The following is a 27,624-nucleotide window of genomic DNA, read 5'->3' on the forward strand; positions in this document are numbered from 1 at the left end:
CTCTTGCTTTCCAGGTTGAAATACTTTCTGCAAGTTTATCCAGAGAGCAGCTGAGATGCAGAGACCAGGAAGGTCTTGAGTGATTAATTATTATAAAATATACATTCTTATATTAAAGAGATTGTGCTCTACCTTCGATGGAACCGCTCACTGCAGACTAGTGCGGAGTGTTTCCCGCCTTGACGTCCTGGCTGTCACTGGATCTTGAGTCCAGGCCTCTGGATTACTGGTCCAGTAATCTTTGAAATTTCTCCCTTGATCTAATATTTTAATCTGGTAAGTCAGATTTTACAAAAAAAAATTAAATGATTTAAGACTGCTTCATGTTCAGCTGTGCCAAATGAATAAAGAAATTCAAATATATTCAAAATTATATATCAACTATTAAATACTAATGCCCAGCTTTGAATACAAAAAATGCCTCTAATTGTGTTCTGGTCTGGAATGGAATTCTTCAGTGTTTCTGTTTAGCTTGGATTGACTCATCGATTTTCTTGTTTTTCACTTTGTCGATGCCTTTGAATAATTGTGGATCCTTCTTCAGGGTGTCTTCTTTCACCAGGTAGTTCTGACCTCTGATGATGTTGATCGTAATCAGCTTCAATTTGCTGATAGTTTTGGAAGTGAGCAGATTTCCTTTGCTTGAGTTTACAACATGGAACTTAGCCTGACGTGTGGACCCATGGGAGGATTTGAAAGCTGCCCTTGCATTGGAGCATACAGTTGCATCCATCAAAACAGAGGTACAGGAGAAGTGACATATTCAGTTCAGTCTGTCGATCATGGGACTTTTAATCTCAGGGTTGTGAGTTTGAGCGCCATTTAGTTTTTCCACTTTTTAGGCTTCATTAGCAGAGAGTACAAGGAGTGTTTGAAATGAAATTCAACAACAGTATGAGAAACGCTCTCTTTCATTCGGGACTCTTAACTCTCTGCAGCATCTCGCTGTGAAAGATTGAACTTTATCTCATTTCTTTTTCAGCTGGGAGTTAGTGCGGCTCAGTGGGACTTCTGGCTGTCTCCCACCTCCCAATTCATCAGTGCTGAGAAAGCAATGGGAAATATTACTCATGGCTGAGTAAGCAGAGGACACCGATTTAAGGTGAATGGGAAAAGAACCAAAGGCAACATGAGGAAAAACCTTTTTTATGCAGCAAATGGTTAAGATCTGATATGTACTGCCTGAGAGTGTGACGGAGGAAGATTCAACCATCGCTTTCAAAAGGATATATGATAATTATCTGAAGGGAAAAAAAAATCAGCTTTTCATGGAATACATGAGGATGTGGCATGAGCTGAGTTGCTTGTGCAGAGAGGCAGCAGAAGCACGATGAGCTGAATCCCTCCTTTTGTGCTGTAAGTATTCTGTGATCTCTGATTCTATACAAAGTGAAACCAACACTCACATATGAGAAACTGACAGGTACCGTGTAAACCCCACACTAACAAACCAGCAAATGCCAGGGACAGAGTAAAACCAACAGTCTGAGACAAGAAACTGACAGATACTGTGTGAAACCCAAAAATCACTTATCAGGATTTGGCAGTTAATGTGTAAAAACCTCTCTTCAATATCCATCCTGCAAGGTACAAAGAAAATTAGGTACAAACCCAGGCTCATACTTCGAAGACTGAGAGATAAAGAGCAAAACACAGACTCACCTACCAGAGGCTGACAAGTACAGAGAATAAAATAGAGGGGGTGCAGATTAAAAACACATGCATGTAACGGATACTGATAGGGATAGAATCAAACCCTTTCTCACACATGACACGAAAATTGGTGGTGTTGTAAATAGTGAGGAGGAAAGCCTTAGATTACAGGCCAATATAGATCGTCCGAGGCAGAGAATATAAGAGCAGGGAAGTTATGACGGAGCTGTATAAAATGCTAGTTAGGCCACAGCTGGAGTACTGTGTACTGTTCTGGGCACCACACTATAGGAAGGATGTGATTGCACTGGAGAGGGTGCAGAAGAGAGTCACCAGGATGTTGCCTGGGCTGGAGCATTTCAGCTATGAAGAGAGACTGAAAAGGCTAGCGTTGTTTTCCTTAGAGCAGAGAAGGCTGAGGGGAGATAAGATTGAGGTTTACAAAATTATGAGGGGCATTGATGGGTTAGATAGGAAGAAACATTTTACCTTAGCGGAGGGGTCAATAACCAGGTGGCATAGATTTAAGGTAAGGGGCAGGAGGTTTAGATGGGATTTGAGGAAAAAATTTTTACCCAGAGGGTGGTTGGAATCTGGAACGCACTCCCTGAAGAGGAGGTAGAGGCCGGAACCCTCACAACATTTAAGAAGTAACTGATTCGGATTTGGAATGAATTGTCCGACAGGGTGGTGGAAACAGATTCAATTATCACTTTCATAAAGGAATTGGACAAATATTTCAAAGTGAATTTCTCCAGGACTATGGGGAAATAGGCAGGGGGTAGGACTAATTGCATCATTTTTTTCACAGATTCAGCACAGGCACAAAAGACCGATTGGCCTCCTTCTGTGCTGTATGATTCTATGAAATAGTGACAGTCAGGGCAAGTCTGTATTGGAAGGAGAAATGGAGACAGGTCAGGGAGAGCACATCACCAAAGCTGGAGATACTACATTGGACAGGGAGGGTCAGAGGGGGAGAGAGCATGTACATACAGTCAGAATCAGCACATTCAGGGGAGGGGAGGGAGAGGAACCAGTGAGTGTAGAACTGAACCCAGCCAGAGTCAACCTGCTGAAACACCAGTGAGTTCACACTGGGGAGAGATCATTCACCTGCTCCGTGTGTGGGAAGGGGTTCACTCAGTCATCCAACCTCACTGAACATCAACTTGTTCACACTGATCAGAGACCTTTTCAATGTCCTGACTGTGAGAAGAGCTTGAAAAGCAGTAAAGATCTGCTGAAACACCAACACATTCACTCTGGGGAGAGGCCGTTCCCCTGCCATGTGTGTGGGAAGGGATTCACTCAGTCATTCAATCTGCAGCAACATCAGCAAGTTCACATGTAACTACAGGGGTTGGATTCTGCTGTTGTTGCTGCTATTCATCACTTTCAGAGACAAAGTTGGGTCTTACTTTATAACCAGTGCAGTCCAGAGCAAAAGCGTCTTCTTAATGTTGAGATAAACGGGAGAAGAAACCGGGAAGTGGCGGCGAGGATGGGGGAGGTGCTGCACCATCACTTTAATAGTGCACCCTCCCTCCCCCGGGGTCCTCGCTGCACGTCCGCCAGGCCCGGTGGCTCTGATTGGGGTCCTGAGAGCCCCTGAGACTCGGGGCAGCTGAGGCTGCGCTCACCCACGCTCAGCTCTGTTGTGATATTTAAAATATGAAAGGCCTGTTGGACTGAGAGCTGATCTGGAATTTAGAAAGCAGCATTACTGGAGGCTCATTGCTGCTCAGCACAATCTCACCCCCGATCCTGGGAATTGTTGATTCTGCACCCTGCAGTTCAGTTCTGCAATGAACTCGAGGGGGAGATGTGTGAGCAGAAAAACAGAGCAAATTAAAAAACACAGCTGGACAGATGTGCAACAGGTCAATCCACTGTTACAATAACTCCATCACTGATTCCCTCCTGACAGTAACCAACCCTTTCACAGAGACTGTGGGTGGCTCTGAAAAGAGCCTTTGGTTTATTAGATGTCATTTTGGCCGCTTTACTTTTTCTGGGAGCTCTGAGCGCTGGTTTTCTTGCGCAGCAGCACGGCCTGGATATTAGGCAGCACCCCGCCTGAGCGATGGTCACCCCTCCCAGCAGCTTGATGAGCTCCTCGTTGTTGCGGACGGCCAGCTGCAGGTGTCTGGGGATGATGCGGGTCTTCTTGTTGTCCCGGGCCGCGTTACCGGCCAGCTCGAGGATTTCAGCGGTCAGGTACTCGAGCACAGCAGCAAGATAGACCGGGGCTCCAGCACCCACACGCTCAGCATAGTTGCCCTTTCTCAGGAGCCTGTGAACACGGCCCACCGGGAACTGCAGTCCAGCCCGGGAGGAGCGAGACTTGGCCTTGGACCGAGCTTTCCTGCCGGTCTTTCCTCTTCCAGACATTTCCACAATCTCACAAATACTTTCACAAAGAATGGATAATTTCTCAGCTTTTGTCATAAGCTTGAAACAGTCAGGATGGCCGAGTGGTCTAAGGGGCTGTGTTCAAGTCGTAGTGTTTTCTGGAAGCGTGTGTTCAAATCCCAAATCCACCAAGTTGTGTTTTGACTGAACTTGAGGGATTTGGGAGCAGCGGTGAAGGGAAAGCATGGAAGAATATTGACAAGGAAAATGAAAATGGACCCAAAGATGTTTCTTCAATACATTAAGCTAAGAGGCAACTAAAGAAAGAGGAGTGCACTGAAAAGACCAAAGAATCACAGTGATTTTTGACATCTTGCCAGGATTGACTGGCGCGTGCACGGGATGATGTCATTTTGCAGCGCCAACATCATCACATTTCCGCAACAAATCCATCTTCGTGCATGCGTGAAATGCGTCATTGGGTGTCTCGCCACCCCATCCCCCCACCACTTGGCTGGAGGAAGTGGCTGAATGGGAGATTTTGAAGCTGTAGCTCTCCCCCCTCGGCAACTCACTCCAGGCCTCGACGATTCCCCCCCCTCAGCCGCTCGCTCCAGACCTCGCTGTTCCCCCACCTCCCCACTCCCCTGGCCAGTTGTTCCTCGCTTCGCACTACCCCACTCTCTGGCCACTCACTCCAGGCCGCGCCGCTTCCCTCCTCTCAGCCACTCACTCCTCCGTCGCCCTGTCACCCCTTGCGGCCCTCCTGCTTCTACAGGTGGCGCCTGGTGAAGAAATGTGGGAGCGAGTGTCACGGCCAGAGCTAGCAGCTGTGGGCTGGGCTGGGACAGGGTGGGGGGTGGGGGTGCGGAGAGCGAACAGCCAGAGTGCGGAATTTCGCCAGTAGGGAGGAGGGGGAGAAAGCGAGTTGCAGAGGGGGGAGAGCGGTCAGTGAGGTGGGAGCTAGTAGCTGAGTTCGGGTGAAGTCAGTCCTGGTCAGTTACATAAACAAATCACAATAACGAATTGGCAGCACATTTTATCCTCTGCCCGATTTTCCTTTCCATCGATCGGGGTGCTAATTCACTATCTTCCAATGGAAATTCAATCATAAAATTCCTTTTGTATTTAATAGGATTACTGAAATGTTAAATGGATCTGAGGATTACAGTTAGTATTAGCAAACGCACCCGAGTGAATTAGCACCCCAATCGATGGAAAGGAAAATCGGGGAAAGTATAAAATGTGCCGCCAATTTCGTTATTGAGATTCGTTGAGTAATTCGATTCTGCCCAACACTGAAATTGGCGGCTTTTTTGAATTCAACCTTTCTGCCAGGACGACAATTTAAGCCAATGATTAGCTGTATTTTCTAATTCGAGGCTCGGCAATTTGTTAAAACATGCGAATGGGAAGAGGGTGACCAATCAGAAGTGGGCTCTGGATAGCGTGGGCTCAAACTGCGGGAATTCCAGGTCCCTGAATGACTGAGCTGAAACTGATCAGTTTCACAAACCCTGTCAGTTTCAGTGCAGGAAACACCGTCTCGGGGGAAATAACATCACAAGTGGGTCTGGTTCCAGTGACCGATTCAACGGCTGCTGCAAAACTCCCGGATTCCCTCATTGCAGCGAAATCATTTTGAAATTCTTTGAAAACAATGAGTGATTCTGGAGGAGTGATGTGGCTTTTCACTGAGGGCATGTTTCGACTGGGGAAATAACTAACTGTAGAGCCTCAGGCACTGTTTACACAGCCCGTTCAGAAAATCAAATCCACTGCATATCCTTGCTGCAAATGAAATGTCAAATTTGGGGATTCTAGTTTTGTATCTCGAACAGAGCACAGATTTATTCCAGACAGTTCTAAACAGCCTATCCCAGCTCCCGTTTCTAGGTCACTGCTCTCTCTGTGAGGCGGTGGGTGGCTCTTAGAAGAGCCTTTGTTGTGTTTGCTGGAAAGGGTCGAGTTGTTCAGCCGCTGAATTCGTAGAGAGTGCGGCCCTGCCGTTTCAGAGCGCACACCACATCCATGGCAGTGACCGTCTTGCGCTTGGCGTGTTCAGTGTAGGTGACCGCATCCCTGATCACATTCTCCAGGAAAACCTTCAACACCCCGCGAGTCTCCTCATAGATCAAACCCGAGATCCGCTTGACCCCACCACGGCGAGCCAGGCGGCGGATTGCTGGTTTGGTGATGCCCTGGATATTATCACGAAGCACTTTGCGGTGCCGCTTTGCTCCGCCTTTGCCCAGTCCTTTCCCTCCTTTACCTCTGCCAGACTTTCTTATATTAATTTCCAAAATATACTTTATTCATTAAAATCTGTAAAAAAAAATACATTACAAAACAGTTCCCAAAAGCACCAAGTCAAACAATACAAAGAATGCAAAGGAGATCAGTTTCCTTCAATACAGGAGTGAGTTGCCTCACAACCCTTCCATTTCATTGTCATGCCATGTAGATTTTACAGCAAATAAATATTTTCTGGCAACAGTTCGAGTGGTTTCCCATGGATCCGGCCCCTCAGTTCAGCTTGGTGAGGGGACCTTACACAGTGGTCTTTCCACATTGAGCCTTTGCTGCGGCTGCCCCAAGTTTTAGTGCGTCCCTCAGCACGTAGTCCTGGCCCTTGGAATGTGTCAGTCTGCAACATTCGGTCGTGGACAACTCTTTGCACTGGAAGACCAGCAGGTTTCGGGCAGACCAAAGGGCGTCTTTCACCGAATTGATAGTCTTCCAGCAACAGTTGATGTTTATCTTGGTGTGCGTCCCTGGGAACAGCCCACAGAGCACAGACTCCTGTGCTACAGAGCTGCTTGGGATGAACCTCGACAAAAAACACTGCATCTCTTCCACACCTGCTTTGCAAAGACATATTCCAGAAAGAGGTGGGCATCGTCTCTTTCCCACCACAGCCACCTCGAGGGCCGCGTGTGGATGGGGTGAGACTTCGGGTGTGCAGGAAGGATCTGACAGGGAGGGCTCTTCTCATCATCAGCCAGGCTACATTTTGGTGCTTGTTTGAAAGTTCTGGTGATGCGGCATTCTGCCAAATGACTTTGGACTTCTGCTCAGGGGACCATCCGACAGGATCCACCATCTCCTTTTCCCGTAGGGCCTTGAGGATATTCCGTGCAGACCACTGCCTGATGGATTGGTGGTCAAAGTTGTTTTTCCACAGAAACTTTTCCATGAAGGATAGGCAGTACGGCACAGTCCAACTGGATGGAGCATTCCACGGCAATATGACCAGGCCCATCCTTTGCAACACCGGGGACAGATAGAACCTCAGCACGTAGTGACACTTGAAGTTTGCAAACTGGGGATCTACACACAGCTTGATGCAGCCGCACACAAAGGTAGCCATAAGGATGAGGGCGACGTTGGGTACATTTTTCCCGCCCTTATCCAGAGGTTTGAACAACGTGTCCCTCCGGACTCGGACCATTTTGGATCCCCAGATGAAGCGGAAAATGGCTCAGGTGATCGCCACAGCGCAGGAATGCGGTATGGGCCAGACCTGCACCACGTACAGCAATGTGAGCACCTCGCCCTTGATGACCAGTTTCTTACCCATAATGGAGAGAGATCGCTGCTCCCACATGCTCAGCTTATGTTGTACCCTGGCTACTCGCTCCTTCCAGGTTTTGGTGCACATCCCAGCCCTTCCAAACCATATCCCCAGCACCTTCAGGTAGTCTGACCTAACGGTGAAGGGGACAAAGGATCGGTCAGCCCAGTTCCCAAAGAACATGGCCTCGCTCTTGCCGTGTTTAACATTGGCTCCCAAGGCCAGTTCGAGCTGGTCGCAGATGCTCATCAGTCTGCGCACAGACAGTGGATCCGAGCATAAAATGGCGATGTCATCCATGTGCAGGGAGGTTTTCACCTGAGTGCCTCCGCTGCCTGGGATTGTCACCCCTCTGATGCTCGCATTCTTCCTAATAGACTCAGCAAAGGGTTCAATACTGCAAACAAACAAGACAGGGGAGAGAGGACAGCCCTGTCTGACTCCAGATTGGATCGGGAAACTTTCTGATTCCCACCCACTGATTGAGACTGCAGTACTGATGTTTGTGTAGAGTAGTTTGACCCAATTGCAGATTCCCTCCCCAAACCCCATTTTGGAATGCACATCCATCATGTAAGTGTGCGATATCCTGTCAAAAGCCTTCTCCTGGTCCAGGCTGATGAGGCAGGTGTCCACCCTCCTGTCCCGTACATAGGTGATCATATCCCTGAGTAGCACAATGCTATCAGAGATTGTCCTGCCTGGTATAGTATAGGTCTGATCAGGGTGAATCACCAACTCCAGAGCAGACTTGAATCGACTGGCTATGACTTTTGACAGAATCTTGTAGTCAGCATTAAGCAGTGAAATGGGCAACCAATTTCTTATTTCTGTCCTCTCCCCCTTCCGCTTGTCGATGAGGCTGATGATGCCTTCCCTCATAGATTCTAACATACTGCCAGCCTGGAGCATACTCTTGTTTACTGCCAGACATGTTGATTCTTGCCTCAAATCAGTGCACAATAAAAGAGACTGATTCCGTCAGGCTCCTTTTTATACAGGCCACCCGGACCTGGCTGAGAAAGGCAGAGTGAAAGCAGGGAGGGGAAGAGACAAGAGTGAAGATTAAACAGAGAGCTAGATGGTGGAGACACCCAGAGTGACAGACAGAGAGAGAATGGCCCCTCATCTTTCAGCTCCACCTCCAGTTTCCTCCGGGCTGCCAATTTCAAACCCTTTATTAACAGTAGAACCGAAACCCAGCTCTCCACACAAACCCTTCCAGACTCGGTCTTCATAGTCAAGGCTTTCCAGAAAGCCGGAGCTTTTAAATATGGTCCCGAGGCAATTAACACTCAGTAATATTCCCACCTAAACACAGTCCATTCCATAACAAGAAACCTCCTCAGTCACATCACCATTTCCACACACATCCGCTTCCAGCAGTTTACAGCACCTTCCTGCAGCTGCTTGGGGAATCTCCTGTGTTAAGATTGGAGTTGGAAAGCGGCCTTTACCCGGCAGTGTTATTGTCTCACACTGAATCTGCTAGACATCCTGTTCTCTTTATTGTGAGAGAGAAAGCACGGATTTAGGAAATGTTCATTTGAAATGATCTCTATTGAGAACGAGCCCGGCCGTGGGATAGGTATTCCAGTGCAAAGAGCTGTCCATGACCGAGTGTTGCAGACTGGCACATTGCAACGTCCAAGACTATGTGCTGTGGGACGGCATTAAAGCTTGGGGAAGCCACCATGGAGACTCAATGGGGAAAGGCTGCAGTCTAAGGCCCTAGTAGGCCATAGTACAGTGAGGGGCTGGAACCCGTGTAAAACCCCTCGGGCTGTTTGCACCAGAGAATGTTTGATGTGTAATGTAAATACTGTAAATATAACCTGTGCAGGCAGGGATAGTGAGATACATCATGTACATTATTGAAGGAAACTGATCTGTATTGTACCTTATGTAATATTAAATTTGAACTGCTTTGCAATGTAATTGCACAAATTATACGAATAAAATACATATTGTGCAAAAGAAAGCAGCTTTCCTGTCAACACACACCTTGTCTCAGGGCACAACTTTCCTGTGATCTTGTCATACCCAACTTCGCTCTATATCTTCTGACAAACACACTTTACAGTCTGTCATTTCCAAAAACAAGCATTCTAAAATCAAAAGACCTTTTGTTTATTTCTCCTTTCTTTTCATTTCTCCTCTATTCTTCTCAATCACTCCCTTCAACAGTCCTATTCAGATCAAGGTGGAATGTGAATAGTGTCACAACTCACCTGACACTATTATTACCCTTCTTTTATCTTGTCTCATTCAATGGGAAAGTGTTATTCACCAGTCTGTTGCTGTTTTACACTCTTGCCATACCATCTGGTATTGCATCCATCTAAATTCTGTGCTTTCATGGCCTTACATATCTTTTCTTCTTCTGGATGATTTGTTTGCTTCAGTTCCATTCAACCAGGCTGGACCACAGGGAAGTTTAGAACCTTTGCCTTGGACGGGTCCACGTTGATCCATTACATTCAGAATCACCTCCTTGAAATAACTCCATAGTACAACTACAGTAACCACACAGAATCTGCTTCAAACACTCCTCCACATTTTATGTGTTCTGACCGTCAACACCTCCAGCTCTTTTGTTTAAGTGGAACCCATCAGGTGTGTATAGGCTCCTTCTATTTTGAAAGCTGTAGCACTGGTTCAGGGAATTCAGCCCTGTTTCTCTACTCGAAAGGATCAGCCATGCTTGATCTGCCTCGTATTTTGCTTTTATTGCAACGTTACAAGACCTCCAATCCTCTGGCACCACACCTGTATCCAGTGAGGGATTGGAAAATGATGGTCAGACCTTCCACTATTTCTTAAAAGCAAAATACTGCGGATGCTGGAAATCTGAAACAAAAACAAGAAATGCCGGATTCACTCAGCAGGTCTGGCAGCATCTGTGGAAAGAGAAGCAGAGTTAACGTTTCGGGTCAGTGACCCTTCTTCGGAACTTCGGAGTTCCGAGGAAGGGTCACTGACCCGAAACGTTAACTCTGCTTCTCTTTCCACAGATGCTGCCAGACCTGCTGAGTGAATCCGGCATTTCTTGTTTTTGTTCCACTATTTCTTCCCTGGCTTCTTTCAACAGCCTGGGGTACATTTCATCTGGTCCTGGTGATTTATCTACATTCAAGGATGCTCATCCCATTAAGACTTCCTCTCTCCTTAAGTTATCACGTCCAATACTTCACTCTCCTCCTCCTTAATAACAATATCTGCATCACCCTCTCATTCGGGAAAACAGTAAAGTATTCATTAAGGATATTGGCAACATCTTCCACCCCGATACAAAGGTTACATTTTTGATCTTTTCTGTGCCCTGCTGTTTGCTTCGTTGCCTCTTCCTCGAATGATTTGATGCAACATCTTTGGGGCCATTGTTATTTTGTTTGTCCATGTTCTTTCCTGTTTTCTATTTGCTCTTCACCGCTGCTCCCAAACGCCTCCAGTTCAGTCAAAACACAACTTGTCAGAAGTGGGATTCGAACCCACGCCTCCAGTGGAGACTGCGACTTGAACACAGCGACTTAGACCGCTCAGCCATCCTGACTGCTTGCGATGTAGTATCAATGCTAAGGAAGTTATTCATTCTTTGTGAAAGTATTTGTGAGATTGTGGAAATGTCTGGAAGAGGAAAGGCCAGCGGGAAAGCTCGGGCCAAGGCCACGTCTCACTCCTCCCGGGCTGGACTGCAGTTCCCGGTGGGCCGTGTTCACAGGCTCCTGAGAAAGGGTAACTATGCTGAGCGTGTGGGTGCCGGAGCCCCGGTCTATCTGGCTGCTGTGCTCGAGTATCTGACCACTGAAATCCTCGAGCTGGCCGGTAACGCGGCCCGGGACAACAAGAAGACCCGCATCATTCCCAGACCCCTGCAGCTGGCCGTCCGCAACGACGAGGAGCTCAACAAGCTGCTGGGAGGGGTGATTATCGCTCAGGGCGGGGTGCTGCCTAATATACAGGCCGCACTGCTGCCCAAGAAAACCAGCACTCAAGAGCTCCCAGAAAAAGTAAAGCGGCCAAAATGTCATCTAATAAACCAAAGGCTCTTTTCAGAGCCACCCACAGTCTCTGTGAAAGGACTGGTTACTGTCAGGAGGGAGTCAGAGATGGAGTTATTGTGACAGTGGATTGACCTGTTTCACATCTGTCCAGGTGTGTTTTCAGTTCCCTCTGTGGATTTCGCTCTGTTTATCTGCTCACACATCTCCCCCTCTAGTTAAGTGAAGAACTGAACTACAGGGTGTCAGAATCAACAATTTAATAAATCCTGCTGCCTTCGATTTGATAAATCCCGAGATTATCCCGGTACATTAACGGGAACTGGTTCGGAGCTGATGAATTAATTTAATAATGGAAGTGTCCGGGTTAATTCTCTGTTTTTTATTTGGACAGTTTGAATTGTGTGTTTTTTTTCTCTCTGGTGATCTGAGCGCCGCTTCTCAATGAGAATCTGCTCCCAGAACAGAGTAAATGCAGGAAGGAAGAGACCATTCTCGGGCTGTGTGTTTCTCTCCTAACCTGATCTGTTTCGACCGCACTGTTCCCAGAGGACGGAATCAGTGAGAGTTGTGCACACACAGGAGCTGAGTCCATTGCAGCGCTTTAATATGTGCCTTCTCCCCAGCCCTCCCTATTCTCCGGACACAGAGCTGTCTGTTTCCCCCGGCGGCGGGATAGAGTCGGGGATTCTCTCCCCGCAGTGTCAGGGTCTGCAACCCCGGGGAACTGGCGGTTTCAGTCAGAGTGACCGAGCTGCCTTACATATCCTGTGTACTAATCTCCAATGGATTCAAATATTAGTGAACTCATTGGGTAATGTTTGTAAATAACCCTCATGTGAACGGACCCGGCTCCATTAATGCCTTCCAAATAAAACTGGGATCCATTTCTTTTCCCCAAATGCCAGCTAACGGATCCCAGGAGCGGGGTTGAGATTGTGCTGAGCAGCAATGAGTCTCCGGTAATGCTGCTTTCTAAATTCCAGATCAGCTGTCAGTCCGACAGGCCTTTCGGGAAAGTGATGTGACAAAACAGAAACCATGTGGCCGCCCCTCCAATCTAATGGGTTTGATGATGAACAGAGATGGCAGCTCTTTCCTTTGCTGATTTGGTGGCTCTGAAAAGAGCCCTTGTTACACTTGTTACTGAAACTGGGTTTTAGGTGCGTTCCCCGCGGATGCGGCGGGCCAGCTGGATGTCTTTGGCCATGATGGACCGGGATCATTCTGGTGAATCTGCTTATTTTCCGGCACAAGCATCAGTCGCTGTTTGAACTGTTTAAAGTCAGGGGTGTATTAGCAGCCAGAAAGTGAAGGGCAGTTCATTGCTCCCTGCAGCATTATCCGCCTCTTTCAGGAGAAAAGATCAGACACCGCTCGTTTCTGTCAGTCCCCGAGAAGCCTGTGAGAAGCGGTTAGTCGCTAATTTGTTCCTTTTACAGAGAAGAAGCTGATATTTGTCCCGTTTTAAATTGCTGAACTGGACCTTCCTCCCTCCGCTTACAGTTAACAGATTGACAAATGAAAACGATTCCTAAAATCGCGTCAGGATTTTGTGACGGTAAATACTGTAAAACAGAACATAAAATGAGAGGTTTTAAAATTGTTGCCTGAAAATTGAAATTTTCCATCACTTCAATTCCTTCCTGCTCTGGAATTGCCGGGCTTTTTCCAATTGGAAAATCTAAGCCAATGAGAACTTCTATTTACTTATATGTGATTCTCCTATTGGTTAAGAATTGGATTGAGAAGAGGATGACCAATCAGAGACAGAGTCAAACTGTGGGGATTCCAGGCCCCCAGTAACTGAGCTGAAACTGTTCAGATTGACAAACCCTGGCAGTAGCTTCACACATTGGACACTTCACACTGAGTCATTCAAGGGCTGGTGTGAGAGAAGCTTCAGATCCTGTCATTACTCTCTGACTCATTATTCATCTAGAACCAAACAATTAGTAAATGTGAAGCAGTGAAGAGACTTTTCACTCTCACTGCAGAATGTGTCATCTGGGGAAATAAGGAACTATTATATTCGGAGATTCCAGGTACATTCCTCCCTGAACAAATCCATTCTTCACATTCCCGATCACAGCCTATCCCAGCTCCTGTTGTCACCCGACTCCAGCTGAATTGGAGAAACTCATGTGTTGGGGTTTGAGTTGTGAGGTGGGGTTTCTCCGCCAGTGTTACTGTCTTACAGACTCTCCCCCTGAATTTGTGAACTGAGACTGCACCTAATACATCCCCAGTTAGAGTGAGGGCCGGATATCCCTCTGTTTTATTACAGAGAGAGGGGAAAGGGCTGTGTGGAGGGGAGTCACCAGGGATCCTGGATTTACTCCAAATCATTTCCATGTGGAATCTGCAGGCGGGGCCGGGACAGGGATCATTTGATCAGGGGATCAGCTCTTTCCTGAGAGATGTGGGTGGCTCTGAGAAGAGCCTTTGTGTTCAGATGTTTACAAGTTTCCCGTGCTTTCACTTCTTTCCAGACCCTGCTTTCTGAGACTTCGCTGCTTTCGGCTTGACCTTGCTCTTCCATGTCTGCACTTTCTTCAGCGCCTTTCCGCCCGCCGCACTCTTGCCTTTTTTGACCTTCTTCGCAGGAGACTTTTTCTGAAGCACTGCTTTCTTCACCGCCTTATTTGGCGTTGCCGCCGCCTTGCTGTTACTTTCTTTGTTGTCACTTTCTTGTCTGCTGGTTTCTTCACTAAAGATTTCTTGTCTGCTGGTTTCTTCACTGAAGATTTCTTGTCTGCTGGTTTCTTCACTAAAGATTTCTTGGCTGCTGGTTTCTTCACCTTCTTTCCCACCTTTCCCTGGGTTTTCCTTCTTGCTGAGTTTGAAGGAGCCGGAGGCGCCCTGTCCCTTGCTCTGCGCCAGGGAGCCTTTGTTCACATTCCTCTTGATACTTTGCTTGATCTGGGTCTTGAGCTTCTCCTGACCGGTGGCAGACCTGCAAGGAATCAACTACCAGCTAGCGTATAAAGCGAGACCAAGGCTCAGGGCCTTCAGTTACCTGGAGGGGAGTCGGAGAGGCAGCGGATCCTGTGAGGAACCACAATCCAGGAAGGATGAGAAGGTCATTGTCAGGGTACAGAGGAGATTAAGTTAAAGATTTACCAGTTTATAATCAAGCGCAGAGCCAAGGAACGGTGCTGGGGCAGATCAAATAATAGGAAGCTGTGATCAGTTGGAAGGCAAGAGTGATTAAATGACAGAAGAGATGATGGTGCAAGGCAAAAGTCAGGGAAAGAATAAGTAACATTTTGTAAGCACAGATACCAGGAGTGGGGTTTGAACCCACGCAGACACATGTCCATTGGATCTTAAGTCCAACGCCTTAACCACTCGGCCATCCTCGTACATTAACCAAACACTGAAAATGAAATTTAATGTGATCCGGGTGCCATCTGGCCTTTTACAATACAAAGTTATGACTCCTCTCCCATGCTAAATTGGACCCTTCATTATTTATGAACCTCAATCGGATCACCCCTCAGTCAAGGTTTCTCTAAGGTGTAGGGTCCCAACTCTTTTAGTCTAACTTGATAACCAAGATGTCTTATACTGGGAATTCGTCGAATGTCTCTCCTCTGTACCCTTTCCAAAGCCTCAATATCACCCATCATGTGAGGAGACCAAGACTGGATACAATATTCCAAGTGAGTCCTGACCAAGGTTTCATAAAAGGACAAATTCGGGACATCTCAGATACTGAAGGAGTCCGTGTCCAGAAGCAGCAAGACCTGGACAACATTCAGACTTGGGCTGCTAAGTGGCAAGTAACATTCACACCACATAAGTACCAGGCAATGACCATCTCCAACAAGAGAGAATGTAACCATCTCCCTTTGACGATCAACAGCATTACCATCGCTGAATCCCCCCACCATCAACATCCTGGGGGTTACCATTGACAAAAGCTTAACTGGACCATTCATATACATACTCTGGCTACAAGAGTAAATCAGATAGTGGGAATTCTGTGATGAGTAACTCAGCTCAAGGCACGTGGTGAAATGCTCATTAGGAGAGCTGGAGAAATGGACTGGTCAGGTGGGCAGAAAAGTGGCAAATGGAACTCAACTTGGAGAAGTGTGAGGTGATGCCTTTGGTGAGGTCAAACACAGCAAAGGAATACACAATTAATGGGTGAATGCTGAGAGGTGTAGAGGAAGTGAGGGACCTTGAAGTGAATGTCCACAAATCCCTGAAAGTAGCAGGACAGGTTGATAAGTTGGTTGAGAAGGCTTATGGAATCCTTTCCTTTATTAGCCGATGTATAGAATATAAGAGCAGGGAGGTTATGCTGGAACTGTATCAATCATTAGTTAGGCCACAACTTGCGTTCTGTGCGCAGTTCTGGTCACCTCATTCCAGAAAGGATGTAATTGCACTAGAGAGGTTACAGAGGAGATTTACGAGGATGTTGCCAGGACTGGAAAAATGCAGCTATGAGGAAAGATTGGATAGACTGGGGTTGTTCTCCTTGGAATAGAAGAGGCTGAGGGGAGATTTGATTGAAATGTACAAAATTGTGAGGGGTCTGGATAGAATGGATGGGAAGGGTCTATTTACCTTAGTAGGGAGGTCAGTGACTAGGGGGCATAGATTTAAAGTGATGTGTTGAACAATTAGAGAGGAGATGAGGAAAGGTTTTTTCACCCAGAGGGCTGTGGGAGTCTGGAACTCACTGCCTGTAAGGGTAGCTGAGGCAGAAACCCTCAACTCATTTAAAAGGAGTCTGGATGTGCACCTCAAGTACCTGAACCTGCAGGGCTACGGTCCAAATGCTGGACAATGGGATTCAGCTGGGTGGCTCGTTTTTTGGCCTGCCTGTGCTGTAAACTTTCTATGTTCTATGATTCTATGCAGACACAATGGGCCGAATGGCCTCCTTCTGCACTGCAATAATTTTGTGATTTTTGACTCTCCAAAACTTGTCAACCATCTACAAGGCACAAACCAGGATGAGTGCAGCACCAACAATACTCTAGAAACTCGACGCTGTTCAGGACAAAGCAGCCACCTTGATTGTCACCCCATTCACCACCTTAAACATTCACTCCCTTCATCACTGACGCACAGTGGCAGTAGTGTGTACCATCTACCAGATGCACTGCTGCAACTCACCAAGGCTCTGCAGACAGCACCTTCCAAACCGAAGACCTCCACCACCTTGAAGGACAAGGGCTGCAGATACATGGAAACTCCACCATGTGCAAGCTCCCCTCCAAGTCACACACCATCTGATCTGCAAATATATCGCTGTTCATTCACTGATGCTGGGTCAAAATTCTGGATCTCCCTTCCTAAAAGCACTGTGGGTGTACCTACACCACATGGAGTGCAGCAATTCAAGAAGGGAGCTCACCGCCACCTTGTCAAGGACAATTAGGGATGGGTAACAAATTCTGGACTTGTCAGTGTCGCTCACATCCCATGAAAGAATATGCCTCATTTTATACTCAATTGTCCTCTGAATGCAGCCCATCCCTCTATTTGCTCCAACTATCACTTCACAGCATTGCTGCTGTAACTTTAGAGATCTGTGCACTAGAACATCCAGATCTCTGCTCAAAATTATTTTCTTTTTTCCACCTACTTTAATGTTTTTCCCTGAAGCGTGTATGAATGTTGAGCATTCGCCCTGTCCACATGAATAACACTGCACTTACCCAAATTAACCATCATTTCCCAGTCATGAACCCAATCTCCCAACACATGAAGATCAGCCTGAAACAGTCGAGTATCGTCTACAGTCTAAACACTCGCACAGATCTTCAAATCATCTGTAAATTTACAGATGGTGCCCCCTACACCTACATCCAGATCATTAATAAAAATAGTAAAGAGCAACAGTCCCAACACCGATCCCTGTGGGACACCACTGGTAACTGGTCTCCAAACAGATCCAGATCCATCTGTAACTAATTTCTGCCTACGTCTGCCAGTCAGTTCCCAATCCAGATCAATATATTACCACTGATACCAGGGACTTTAATCTTATAGAGACGCCTCTGGTGTGGAACCTTATCAAAATCTTTTGGCTGAGATCTGCTAATTGAACACAGGCCGGGGATGAGGCCTAGGCCTGTCCTGCTTTGTGTGTGGGTCTCAGGACCACACAAGGTGAGATCAGCTCACTGAGCACAGGCCCATCCTGCTCTATATAGTGCTCAGTCCCTCACCAAATGAGAATAACTAACACACCACAGGCCATGGAGCCTCGGCCCATCCTCCCCTGATTGCGGTTCAGTGCCAACCAGGTCAGATCAGCTAATTCAGCACAGGCCGGAGATGGAAGCTGGATCTTTACTGCTCTGGGGACTCCTTACCATGCCAGGTGCGATGAAGTAAAATACCACAGGCCGGGGATGGAGCCTGAGATTTCCCTGTTCTGTGTGGGGCTCTGGACAACAACGTGTGAGAAGAACTATCATCCCTCAGGCTGAGGAAGGAGCCTGGGCCCATTCTGTTCTGTGTGGATCCTACCACACTGAGTGGGATCAGTTAACACAACACAGGCCATGAATACAACCAGGCCATTTCCTGCTCCGTGTGGCTCAGTATCACACCAGGTGGCATCAGCTAACACAGCACAGGCTGGGGCTGGGGCTGGAGCCTGGGCTCGCCCTGCTCTGTGGGCTCAGTAACAACCCGTAAGATGAACTTTTTTCAAAAGACTTCAGTGCATTTATCTCTGTCCAACACTCTGAGGCAGCTTTCTGTGTTTATAATGAGTGTAATTTATTGACTGGTCTCTTGGATCAAACAGGGTAACAGACAGAGGTCTGTGTGCAGAGGGTTTGGGGGTGAGCTCTGATTCCTAACCCTTTCTGGATTGTGAGGAATAAAGAATGAATGAGAGAGAGAGAATGTGGGAGAAGGGATGATGGAAGAATTTGTCCGTGAACCTGATTAAAAGTGGCTCAAACGCAAGATAATATTAAGATATCAAGAGCAGAACATTAACATAATCTGAGTTCCGCGATCTGGTCGGGTCCCATTCCCCTGAAGTGAGGAATGAACGGGTGGGGAAATTCCGCCTGGAGTTATATTTGTCTCCAATGAAGATGAGTTCACAGTGAGGATGGAATATCTCAGTTGGGAGAACATTAGATTGAAGAACCAGGATACAATCCCTGGTTTCATCAGTTTTAATTTGGTGTCTCCTTCATTTTAAGTAGAGAGAATCAGAGGGGAGATTTTCCACTCTTGACCCCATGGGCTGAATTTTAAACTAACGGTGCGGCTCTCGGCAGAGGCACCGGAAGTGGGTGTCGTCACCACACGAGTGAAATGTGGCCGACCGACCCCGATCACGGAGCAGCCGACCAATTAATGAAGGGGAGGCGTGGGGCCCATGTAAACAAGGACCAGAGGTAGGGAACGAGGCACCGATGGCACCGACATCTGACACAACGGCAGGTGCTGGCACCATATTTAAAGGGCTGCCAGCCCTGCATTCACTGCTGCCTGGTTTAAAGGACTGTCTTCCTGAGAGCCCTCTGCTGCCCCAGGTCCCGTTCTGCTGCCTCTGCTGTCCCAGAACCCGTTCTGCTGCCTCTGCTGTCCCAGAACCCGTTCTGCTGCCTCTGCTGCCCCAGGTCCCGTTCTGCTGTCCCAGGACCCGTTCTGCTGCCCCAAGACCCGTTCTGCTGCCTCTGATGCCCCAGGACCCGTTCTGCTGCCCCAGGACCCGTTCTGCTGCCTCTGCTGCCCCAGGATCCGTTCTGCTGCCTCTGCTGCCCCAGAACCCGTTCTGTTGCCCCAGGACCCGTTCTGCTGCCTCTGCTGCCCCAGGATCCGTTCTGCTGCCCCAGGACCCGTTCTGCTGCCTCTGCTGCCCCAGGATCCGTTCTGCTGCCTCTGCTGCCCCAGGACCCGTTCTGTTGCCTCTGCTGCCCCAGGACCCGTTCTGCTGCCCCAGGACCCGTTCTGCTGCCTCTGCTGCCCCAGGACCCGTTCTGCTGCCTCTGATGCCCCAGGACCCGTTCTGCTGCCCCAGGACCCGTTCTGCTGCCTCTGCTGCTCCAGGACCCGTTCTGCTGCCCCAGGACCCGTTCTGCTGCCTCTGCTGCTCCAGGACCCGTTCTGCTGCATCTGCTGCTCCAGGACCCGTTCTGCTGCATCTGCTGCCCCAGGACCTGTTCAGCTGCCTCCGCTGCCCCAGGACCTGTTCTGCTGCATCTGCTGCCCCAGGACCTGTTCTGCTGCCTCTGCTGCCCCAGGACCTGTTCTGCTGCCTCTGCTGCCCCAGGCCCAGTTCTGCTGCATCTGCTGCCCCAGGACCTGTTCTGCTGCATCTGCTGCCCCAGGACCAGTTCTGCTGCATCTGCTGCTCCAGGACCTGTTCTGCTGCCTCTGCTGCCCCAGGACCAGTGCTGCTGCATCTGCTGCCCCAGGACCTGTTCTGCTGCATCTGCTGCCCCAGGACCTGTTCTGCTGCCTCTGCTGCCCAGGACCCGTTCTGCTGTCACTGATGCCCCAGGACCCGTTCTGCTGTCTCTGCTGCATGATAGGTAAGGAGCTGAATGCGAGCCTGCAGTGACCATGGTCCAATGGTTTGGTGATGCCTTCGTGCAGGTTCGCCTCCAGGTGACAACAGATAGGTGGAAGATCCTCTTCCCCAGGGATGGGAGGTGGAAACCTGTCCACCTGACCAAGCAAAGCTGCTTTGAGATAGAAGGTGAAGTCAGAAGCCGTGGGGTCATCCCCAAGACATGGATCCAGTGCACGAAGTGGGTCAATGACCGGATCCGGGCTGCTCAGGCGCAAACTCAAAACACTTTGGACTCTTTGGACATTGCGCATGGCAGAGTGAGAGGCAGTGTTTGGTGGAAAGGGAGTGACCACCCAGTCATGTGTATTGAGGAAGGGCAGCAGGACATGCACCTGAGGCTTGGCTGCATCTCGGTGGGAGGTGCACGTCAGTCATTGTATAAACTCACACAGTCCCTCGAGAGGGGCCACATGCAGGAGGAATATGTGTGTCCACATCATGGACTGCTGGACTATCACCATCAGAGATATTGGGCTTGTCCCCGCTGGGAGACTAACTTTGTTGATCATAGTGGCTGCAGGAGAAGACAGCCCACAATCGGAAAGAGCGTGCCAAGACTGGCAGTGGATGCCTTATCTCCATGTCCTCATCCCGATGGAGGAGGAGGCCATGGAACAGGCCGGGCAGCAAAGCAGCTGCTCCATAGCTGATGGAGAGACAGGGACACCTACCTAAGAGAGTGAGTGAACATCTCCTGGGGCACAAGGGAGCATCCGCTGCAAAGGAGCCACACTGCTCATCTGTTCACCACTGCATCAATGGAGCTGCACAGTAGGGGTGGTTGGAATGTCACGATGGGCAGACCCTAACCCTTCAATGTCCCTGTTTTCACATGCAGGCTAGGATGAATGACAAGAGCGAAGAGCTGGAGAGACTGTGGGACAGCCAGACACCTCTGAGGAGGAGGAGGGAGCCTCAGATGGTGCACCATCACCTCATTCCCCTGCACCCTCCACCAGCACAGAAACCCTCAATCTGTGGGTATCCACCTGCTGTTAGATTTGGGCACACAAGCTGGTGAGCACGTCACAGACAGGCCCGGGCAGCTGACGGAGGCTGTGACAGCCGAAGCCACTGGCAGTTGGAAGTCTGTGGGAGGCCAGGCCCATGCTGAGTCCCAGGCTGATGACGTGCCTCTGGTGTCACCAGCAACACGGGAAATGCTGCAGCTGCAGCAAGAGGTCAGGCAACATCTGGCAGAGTTGCCAGAGGTTATGTGTACCCAAGTTCGGATGATGGAGGAGTCCATCCAGGCCTTGCATGCTGTACTGTCTCTGATGGGGGTGTGTCTGGCTTCCTTCCTTGAGAGATTGGTAACTCTGATGGAGAGCCAGATCCAGTCGACCAATCAGTGGCTGCCGGAGATGTGCGCAGACCTGCACTCCATCGCTTTGTCCATGAGCTCCATCCAGCGGTGACAAGGCGAGAGGGGGGACGAGGCACCTGAACTCTTCACCAGGTCCACATCCCTCTCAGGTCAGCAGGGAGTTACAAGTGTGTCTTATAAGGGGGAGGAGCAGCTGGCTGCTACATCTGGGGTCTCCTCTCAGGGTGCTCCTGGTGTGGACAGTAGCTCCAAAGCCCCTCTGCCAGTGACACAAGTGATGCCAGTGCATGCCTCCATCATCCTCGATGACAGAGGGGGGTCCCTGTACCTGTGCAGGAGGCCCTCAGTGTGCCGGGGCCCTCAAGGTTCCTCAGGCAGCAAGAGGACGGCTACCAATGTCATCCCAAGCCATGGGGCAGCAAGGTCAGCAGCCTGTCTCCACCTCAGCTGACAGAGCAGGGGGAGCACCACGTAGGAGCACCCGGAAAAGATTTAAGAAGAGCACCTAGATTCACTGAGGGGTTCACGGGTGAATGTACATTCCAGATGGATAGGGTTGTGTTTGGTGTCACACGGAAGAAAGAAATGATGTTCTCTCACTATGTCTCATTCCCATTGTTGATGCCCTTTGGGACTTCATTTAAACCCTTCCTCCCAAGGGGCTGGAAGTGAGGGACCAAGCCCTGAGTTCACAAAGCTTCGGCCTTGTCACTGTGCGATGTGTACCTGGACACTGCAGTGCAGAAGGAAGGAGGCGACAACAGGGCTGCTTAAAGCTAAGACTTTTTTGCTGTGGTTCCAGAAGGTGGTAAGGCTCAAAGGAAACTTGAATGTATAAGGGTGTCTCATGTCTCCCTTGTGTGTATCTCATGGCCCCTTTCCTACTGTGCCTGAGGTTCTTCATCTGGCACTGCTTGGGCAGCATCCTCCTCCACATCCTCATCATCAGAGGAGACATCACACACCACGATATCCTCACTAGTCAACACCTCGCCCCTCTGTAATGCCAGATTGTGCTGTGCACAGCAAACCACCACGATATGCGAGACCCTCGCTGGGACATACTGAAGGGCTCCACTGGATCGATCTAGGCACCTGAATCTCATCTTCAGGAGACCAATGGCCTCCTTGATGGTCGCTCTGGTTGACCCGCAGCAGGTGTTGTACCTCTCCTCTGCATCCGTGCGTGGGTTCCTCACAGACGTCAGTAGTCACGTCCTCAGTGGGTAGCCCTTGTCTCCAAGGATCCATCTCTGAAAGCGGATGGGGCCGCGGAAAGGTTCTGGCACCTGGGAGTGCCTTGGTATGCAGGCGTTGTGGCTGCTTCCCGGGATTTGTGCACACACCTATGGGATCCATTTGCAGTGGTCGCAGACCAATTGCACACTGAGCAAGTGGAAGCCCTTCCTGTTGAAGGCTGCTGGCTGGTCTGCAGGAGCCTTGATGGTCACATGGGTGCAGTCAATGACACCCTACACCTGGTGGAATCCAGCGATGGCCCCAAATCCTATACCTCTCTCAGCTTGACTGTTTGGATCAATGTGCACATAGTCACTGGCCCTCCTGAACAGGACATTGGTGACCTCCTTGATGCACTGATTCACTACAGACTGTGAGATTCCACACATATCTCCAGTGGATCCCCGCTATGATCTGGTGGTGAAGAAGTTCAGTGGCACGGTGACCTTCAGTGACACTGGCATCAGGTGCCCACCAAGTCGCAGTGGGCACAGCTGCATCATGGCAGAGAGATCAGTGACGACCTCCGTGGAGAGGTGCAGTCTGCGGAGACACTGTCACTCGGACATCTGCAGGTAGTTGAACCTCGGCTGACGTGTTCCTCTGCCTCCTTCTCCAGCCTCCTGTTCGAGGCTGGCCTTCCTGTGGGCCCCCAAGCTGCTGTGGTGCCCCTGCTGGTGCCTGTGCCTCCCTCCCTTCCTCTCTACTCCTCCTCCTCCTCCTCAATGGGAGCCTCGAATCCAATGAGAGCCTCGAATGAGGCCCATGACAGGTTGCCCCTCCCTGAGTGCAAGGCCTTCACAGTAAACAACACCCAGCCACATTTACCTCACTTGTCATCCTCAATGAAGTGGCACTGCCCCAATGGCACCCTGGTGTTGTTCCCTCTGCAGAGCTGGCACATTGGCCCCCACTCCTGACAGTGTTTCCTGATGCCCTTTCCCCCTCCACCCTTGCTGCCAAGTTTTGCTGCCTCACCCGATAGCTTCCCAGTGAAGCCAACACTCAGCTCCCATCTCCCAGTCACCTCCTTTAACCAGGCGAGGCTCTGAAGCCCCGTGGTTCCCGTGTGCTATTAGTTCAATTGGATCCAGTGAATAAAATTGCTGACAATTGGACTCATACATACTTTAAATGCCTTCTTGCCGTGTGGATGTGCGAAGTCTGCCCTCCATGTCAGCCGCTGACAGAAAAATCCGGTCCAACGTCTTCCATCCCTATTTTATACACCCCCCTCCCCCTCCCCAGCCTCCATTCCCGTCTCCAACGGTCCCTTAAAATTCTGGCCCATGTCTCTAAGACTAATGGGAGTGAAACCACATCTGCTCCTTAGACTGAACAGGGAGAGCTGCTCTCTCTGTATTTAAAGTGAATGAATCTGCTCTTTACCTTGTCTTACTGGAACATTCACTGTCTGGAAATGTCTGTTTGAAAATGTTTTCCTGTTATATTAATGGAGCAGAGGAGCAGATGTGAGGTACTGTTGAACAGAGAGGTTTGGAAGTGGGTGAAGGGGTGGAGTGACGGTGTGAGTGAGAGGCGCAGTGAGTTGGCCATTCTCAATAGAGTGTCAGGAATGAAGGTCAGAGGAACAGACCAGGCAGGAAACACAGAAAGAGCGAGGAGAAGCTGGTGTGAAAAACAGAGATTAAACAACGGGCTTGTTCATTTGGTTTGGGTCTGGTGTTTAGAATACCCGCAATCTGGGTTCACTTCCCTTCCAACTCAGCGAATTGTATCAACATTATGTTCATAAAACCATAGAATGATACCCAAAGAAGGAGACCATTTGTTCCATTGTGTCAGTGCTGTCTCCTGTAATCTGTACATTTTTCCTTCCAGTATTTATCCCAATTGCTTTTCAAAGTTACGACTGAATCTGCTTTCAAGCCCTGATCAGACAGTGCATTCCAGATCACAACACATCACTGTATAAAAAATCATTCCTCATTTCGCCTCTGGTTCTTTTCTCAATCACCTGATAAATACATCCTCTGGTTACTGACCCTTTTGCCACTGGAAACAATTTCTCCTTATTTAACTTATTGAAAACCTTCTTGATGATGTCACATACTAGACTGCCAGTAAAACTGAAGCCCATGGAATAAAAGGGACAATGACAGCATGCATATGAAGTTTACAGACTGATAGGAACATAGGAGCAGGAGTAGGCCATTCAGCCCGTCGAGCCCACCCTGCCATTCAATATGATGATGATTGATCATCCACTTCAATGCCTTTTTCCCACACTATCTCCATCTCCCCTATGTCATTTGTATTTAGAAATCTGTCAATCTCTGCTTTAAACATACTCAATGACTGAGCCTTACAGCCCTCTGAGGTAGAGAATTCCAAAGATTCACAACCCACTGAGTAAAGAAATTTCTCCTCATCGCTGTCCTAAGTGGCTTTCCCCTTCTGTTGAAATTGTGTCCCCTGGTTCTAGACTCCTCAACCGGGGGAAACATCTTAGCTTCATCTACCTGTCTATCCCTTTAAATATTTTGTAAGTTTCAATGAGATCACCTCTCATTCTTCAAAACTCTAGAGAATACAGGCCCAGTTTCCCCAATATCTCTTCATTTGACAGTCCCACCATCCCGGGAACAAGTCTGGTGAACCTTCGTTGCACTCCCTCGATGGCAATGATATCCTTCCTAAGGTAAGGGGAACAAAACTGCACACAGTATTCCAAACTGCAGACCAACCAAGGTTAAATGAAGCAAGACTTCACTACTCCTGTACTCAAATCCTCTTGTGAAAGAGGCTAACATATCATTAGCCTTCCTAATTGCTTGCTGCACCTGCATGTTAGCTTTCAGTCACTTATTGACAAGGACACCCAGGCCCCTTTGTACATTCACACTCTTACCATTTAACAAATAATCTGCACATCTGTTTCTCCTACCAAAGTGGATAACCTCACATTTTTACACATTATATTTCATGTGCCACTTTCTTGTCCACTCACTAAGTCTGTCCAAATTCCCTTGAAGCCGCTTTGCATCTTCCTCACAACACACATTCCCACCTAGTTTTGTGTCATCTGCAAACTTGGAAATACTACATTTGGTCCCCACATCCAAATCATGTGAACAGCTGGGTGACAGTGTGGTGGTGAACAGTTGTATTTCTGTCTGGAGGAAGGTTTACAGTGGGTTCCCCATGGTTCCTCATAACTTCAGTTATGTGCAGACACTGGAAAAGCTGGGGTTGTTCTCCTTGGAGCAGAGCAAGTTCAGAACAAATTTGACAGAGTTAGAATCAAGGACTCAAATGGTTACAGTACAGAAGGAGACCATTCAGTCCATCATGTCCATGACAGCTCTTTGCAAGAGCAGATCAGCTAATTCCACTCCTCTGCCCTTTCAGTGTAGCCCTGCAAATTTTCTCTATTCAGGTGTTTATCCAATTCCCTTTTGAAAGCCACGATTGAATCTGCCTCCAGCACACTCTCAGGCAGTGTATTCCAGATCCGAACCACTCACTCTGTCCCACACCCCGGTACCATTGCAGAAAATCTTTTCTGTTCATTTCATCCCTCATAAATAATTGAAATTAAATGTTTATTAGGAAATGCACAACATAAAAAGGAGAGAGAAATAAATGCTGAGTAAAATAGAAGTCAATGTTTGGAAGGTAAAAAGAGCAAAAGATGTAACTTTTATTCTGGATGAGTGAGAGGAATACATCACACTTTGGGGCTTTTGCAAGAGGATTTACTGATAAACCTGGGATTTGAGAGGAAGCTGGTTCATGGTTTACAGAACAAATTCAGCCCCTGGGGTGGAGCCAACAGCTGCACCGTCCAATAACAGACAGGACGGGGACACTGTCTCAGGCCTGGTGAGCTCAGTCGATGAAAGCATGAAACTCTGAATCTCAAGTTTTTGAGTTTGAGCCCACGGTGGGTGTTTTCTATTTCCTTTTTAGGCTGATTTTACAGGCGTTATCCAGCTCTAAATTCCTCGGCAAAGAGTTCAAGGAGTGTTTGAAATGAGATTTAACAGCAGTATGAGAAAGTCTCTCCTTGATTCAGGACTCTTACCTCTCTGCAGCATCTCACGGCTGAAGATTGAATTTGGTCTCATTTCATTCTCAGCTCAGGGTCAGTGTGGATCACTGGGACTTCTGGCTGTCTCCCACTTCACAATCCATCAGTGCTGAGAAATCAATGGGGAATATTACTCACATGTTGTAATGTTTTATAAATACTTGATTGTATTTCACACTGTGTCTAACAGTGTGAATCTCCCCTGGTATATCAGCTCATCAACACTTCAACAGAACATTCACATAATGTGAGCTCTGAGATCTGTTCAGATCCCATTCCCAAGACCTGGAAAGTGGGATTGGGCTGGATCACTCTTTTTCAGCTGGCACAGACACGATTGCTAAATGGTCTCATTCTGTGCCATAAATTTTCTCCATTTTCGATGTTCTATGAAGTGAGGTGTGATTGGGAGGGGCAATTCCACCAGGGTTATATTTTCTACCAAAACAATGACACAAGGGATACTTCACTTTTTTATTCATTCATTCATGCGATGTGGGCATCGCTGGCTAGGCCAGCATTTATTGCCCATCCCTAATTGCCCATGAGAAGGTGGTGGTGAACTACCTTCTTGAACCGCTGCAGTCCATGTGGGGTAGGTACACCCACAGTGCTGTGAGGAAGGGAGTTCCAGGATTTTGACCCAGCGACAGTGAAGGAACGGCGATATAGTTCCAAGTCAGGATGGTGTGTGGCTTGGAGGGGAACTTGCAGGTGGTGGTATCCCGTGCATTTGCTGCCCTTGCCCTTCTCGGTGGTAAAGGTCGCTGGGTTTGGAAGGTGCTGTCGAATGAGTCTTGGTGCATTGCTGCAGTGCATCTTGTAGACGGTACACACTGCTGCCACTGTGTG

General features: G+C 48.5%; 1 protein-coding gene and 2 non-coding genes across 3 annotated transcripts in view; all 3 read right to left on the reverse strand.

Moving 5' to 3' along the window:
• The window catches only part of LOC137364982 (oocyte zinc finger protein XlCOF7.1-like), a gene marked incomplete at its 5' end in the record, with an annotated part of 660,565 nt that overhangs the window by 355,395 nt on the left and 277,546 nt on the right, over positions 1 to 27,624 (reverse strand). The gene's annotated exons all lie outside the window — the stretch shown is intronic.
• Positions 11,053 to 11,135, reverse strand: trnal-caa (transfer RNA leucine (anticodon CAA)). Its single transcript has one exon. It is a non-coding gene; the product is annotated as a tRNA-Leu (tRNA).
• Positions 14,866 to 14,948, reverse strand: trnal-uaa (transfer RNA leucine (anticodon UAA)). The gene has a single exon. It is a non-coding gene; the product is annotated as a tRNA-Leu (tRNA).

Source organism: Heterodontus francisci, unplaced genomic scaffold (assembly GCF_036365525.1).
Source record: "Heterodontus francisci isolate sHetFra1 unplaced genomic scaffold, sHetFra1.hap1 HAP1_SCAFFOLD_43, whole genome shotgun sequence".
NCBI classification, from domain to species: domain Eukaryota; kingdom Metazoa; phylum Chordata; class Chondrichthyes; order Heterodontiformes; family Heterodontidae; genus Heterodontus; species Heterodontus francisci.